Source organism: Tenrec ecaudatus, unplaced genomic scaffold (assembly GCF_050624435.1).
Source record: "Tenrec ecaudatus isolate mTenEca1 unplaced genomic scaffold, mTenEca1.hap1 Scaffold_461, whole genome shotgun sequence".
Taxonomy (NCBI): Eukaryota; Metazoa; Chordata; class Mammalia; order Afrosoricida; family Tenrecidae; genus Tenrec; species Tenrec ecaudatus.
In genome coordinates, this window is record NW_027459369.1 from 307,868 (window position 1) to 311,800 (window position 3,933).

The window sequence follows — 3,933 nt, forward strand, 5'->3', positions numbered from 1 at the left end:
GCCTTGGTTGTTTGGCCCTGGACCACTCTTGTAAACTGTCCTGTTTAACACAGGTCCCAATCCTTGTCCTATTCTTGCTTCTGTAGTCCCACCTGGAACTGTGATGTTGGGATCTGCCGCCATGTCCTTTCAAGTCTGTGAATCTCAGATAACCCTTACATATCAATAAGACCTCTTGCTAATAGTTTCCCTCCCCTCATCTCGATGGCATGTGTTTGTCCTGTTTAAGATTTAATAAATTATCTTTGAGATTTGGAATATCCTCTTACCCTAAAACACAAGGCATCTCTGGGTGTATTCCAGCTGCCAACTTTTTAGGTAGTAGTCAAGAAGTTAGCTGTTATGTCACCCAGGAAGCTGGGGAAAGGATGATCACCAGAACAAATCCATTATTCCCTCCACTCGCTTCCTAGCCTTTGAATCTCCACCTTGGAGGCAACTATGGCCTTTCTGTTTCTTTTTGATGATCATGTACGCATGTCCAAGTAAAGCTTACTTTTTACTCTTTTGTATCGCCTATTTCATTAAATATTATATTTTGGAGATTCTTCCAAATGGATTCATACAGAATGACCTCATTCATTTAAGAGTGCATGCTGTTACACAATACAGCTATGATAAAATGCATCTAACCAACCTCTCTTTTTTCTCTGTGTATTTTACCAATTTTCCTGTCAAAATTGACCATATCTGAGTTTGCTTTCAGGGACACCTTAAGTCTAGTACCCCTTGAATCCTAGGGCCTGGAGTCCTCCTCCTCTTCAGAACCAATCTCTGTGCAGGTGTGCTGGTATGTGAACTGTGAACCCTCTCCCTAAAATCAAAAAATAAAACCCAAACTCACTGTCATCAAGTCACTGTTGACTTGCAGTGACCCTCTGAGTTTCTGAAACTCTGTCTATGGTAGTAGAAAAACCAGTCTTTCTCAGAGCTGCTGGTAGTTTTGAACTGCCAACCATGTGGATCACAGCATAACTGTTAGGTTTCTCGGGTGGGAAATACCTCAGTTCTTGGCATCACAGGAGAAAGAATTCATGTCGAAGACTGATTGTTGATCCAAATGGGTTTGTATTAAGGAGAGAAGGTGATAGAGGAGAAGAGAAGAGAAAGAGAGGAGAGAGGGGGAAGGGGGAAAGAAAGGATTGAGAGAGAGAGAGAGAGAGAGAGAGAGAGAGAGAGAGAGACCCCACAGAAAAACAGGGAGGTGGTCTCCAGGTTCGGCCTTTAGTGGCTTCGGCTGGGAGGCGTGGTTGACATTATTGGTTGACCCCATTGGCTGAATTAAGCCCACCTGTCATGGTTTGCACCCACCTAAGTGCACTGCCTCCCTGCCTCATGTGCCTGAATTTGGAGCCTGCCCAGTAGACACCCTGGTCCCAGCTCTAGCTACCTAACATAAAACTACACCATAACACTACTCCCTCCTAAACAGCATAGCTAAAAATATGAGTTGAGCAGAGAAATTGGTTCTTAAAAGAATGCCTTCGCTTACAACCGATTGTCATTTTAAATTTCACTTGATGGTGTAGAGAGAACCAAGAGATCATTCCATCCCTCAGATTACTTGTAAACTACTGCAGAAACCTCAGGAAAGCCAGCAATTGCCTGCAAGACTGAGGTAAGAATCTCAAGGTTGACTCCCAAAACCATACGCATTGCTATAGAGTTGATTCTGACCCATAGCAACCTTACACAGGACAGGGTAGAACTACCTCTGAGTTTCCAAGTCTGAAACTCTCTATTTTTGTAAATCATTTTATTGGGGGCTCTTACAGGTCTTATAACAATCCATACATCAATTTTGTCAAGCACATTTGTACATATGTTGCAATCATCATTTTCTTTGTATGTGAGCCCTTGGTATCAACTCCTTTTATTTCCCTCCCTCCCAACCCTCCCTACCTCATGAACACTTGATAAATTATTAATTATTATTTTTCATATTGTACAGAATCCGCTGTCTCCATTCACCCAAGTTCTTGTTGTTCATGCCCCCCAGTCACCCCCTGGGGAGCGGCGTGGTTATACAGTGATCATTGCAGTCAGTTCCCCCTTTCACACCCCACCTCTCCCCCACCCTCATGGTATCACTACTCCCATTACTGTTCCTAGGGGGTTTATCTGTCCTGAATTCTGTGTGTCCAGAGCTCTTATCTGCACCAGTGTACATGCTTTGGTCTAGCCGGATTTGTAAGGTAGAACTGGAGTCATGATAGTGGGGTGAGGGCTGGGAGAGTCTGTAACTCTTTATAGGAGTAGAAAGCTTCACAGGAAAGTGAATTTGAGGCTGAGACCTTGGGAAAAGTTTGGTCAAGATAAACAGATGTGGAGTGGTGTAGGGAAGGAAAGATTAAAAATAACCTGGTCCAGGATCCTCACAAATTTTAAGTTCATTTGACGCTCCCTAGGGAGGAAGGAGGAAGAGCTATCAGCAGGCAGGCTGTGTCATGCCTACAGCCTCTACAAAAATGCTTCCTGACTCTTCTCAGAAATTCTGCCAGGTGCTACCAGCCTCCTGAGTCTGAGAATGGTTCCTCTATGTTCTTATGAAGCTGAGGAAGGTTGGCACAAAAATATTTGGGAATCCAAGGAGCATGGTGAGGTCATTTCAGGGGGTCATGAGGAATGACTAGTAGGGATTTCAGCCAAATTAAAGGGCTTAGCAATTTGAATACCAGCTGACTCTGACCTTGATCAAGCCTCTTTACCTTTCTGGGTCAATTAAAAAAATTATTTTTTACCAGGTTTCTACTATATGTCAGATATGGGGAAGCAGTAGACAAACCAATAGAAGCTAGGAAATTTGATCCCACCTGTACAGATGTTGCTTCTAAAGACAGCATTCTTTATGTATGAGTTTGCCAGTAGTAATAATTGTCGTTAATCGTGCACTCTTGCCTGAAGAAAAATCCAAGAATCTGTGTCTTTGTACCTCCCTTTTGACACCCTCAAGGAACCCAGTGGTGCTGTGAGGAAGGCATTGGCCTGCTAACCCAAATACTGGCAGTTCAAACCCACCTGATGCTCCAAAGAAGATGAGACTGTCTGTTCCCCTGAAGATATATCCTTTTGGAAACCCCACAGAGCAACTCTACTCTGTCCTATGAGAGTCAGAATAGACTAGTGAGGACAGTAGATGTGGTTTGGGTTTGGTTTCAACACCTCCTCCCTGATCTACCTCATTACATCACAGTGCCTTAATCAGCTCCCCAAGCTGGTTTGTTTTTATGGCAGATTTTCTTTCTCTCCCCAAGTGCCTGATTGTGGGAAACAGAGGGATTTCTCCCAAGCTGTCTACCCCAAATATATTCCAAACTCAGCTGCTTGCAAATGACTATGCACTTGGAGGTCATCAGGAATAGATCAGGGGTCATTCTCCCTAAGAGTTATCAGCTATCTAGTGCAAGCAGACACCACTGCTTATCCCACAACAAGTAGGATTCACTCCCTTCTGATAAGGATAGTAGTTGTCTGTTTCCTTGTAGGAGACACCAGAGAGGTCAAACCCATCCAAAGATGACCAAGGTTAGGCTGCCATCCTAAAACTAGAATCAGCCCATCTTGTCACATGTATACCCCCCAATCTCTACTCTTGCTATTGCATTTCCATAGACCATCCCCTCTCATTACTGTATCACCTATAGCACATCCCCTTCCTGTGACATGGGTCCTCACCTGTCATTAGGGGGCTTGCATGCCCCCAGAGTTCTGTCTTGGTTAACTTCACTCATTCCCTCTATGCTGGCTTTAGGGGAAGTTAATGGGAGGGCTAGGCCCCCCTGAATGCCCTAAGGAAATGACCCGGCATCCACAGTTAACAAACCTTTTTCCTTCCATTTCTAATTCCATGTGGGGGCGCTGTTTCTCCACAACAGCAGTCCAGAAGACTGCTTGATTTATAGGGTGGTCAAACTTCTCAAGTACTCTTTCCTG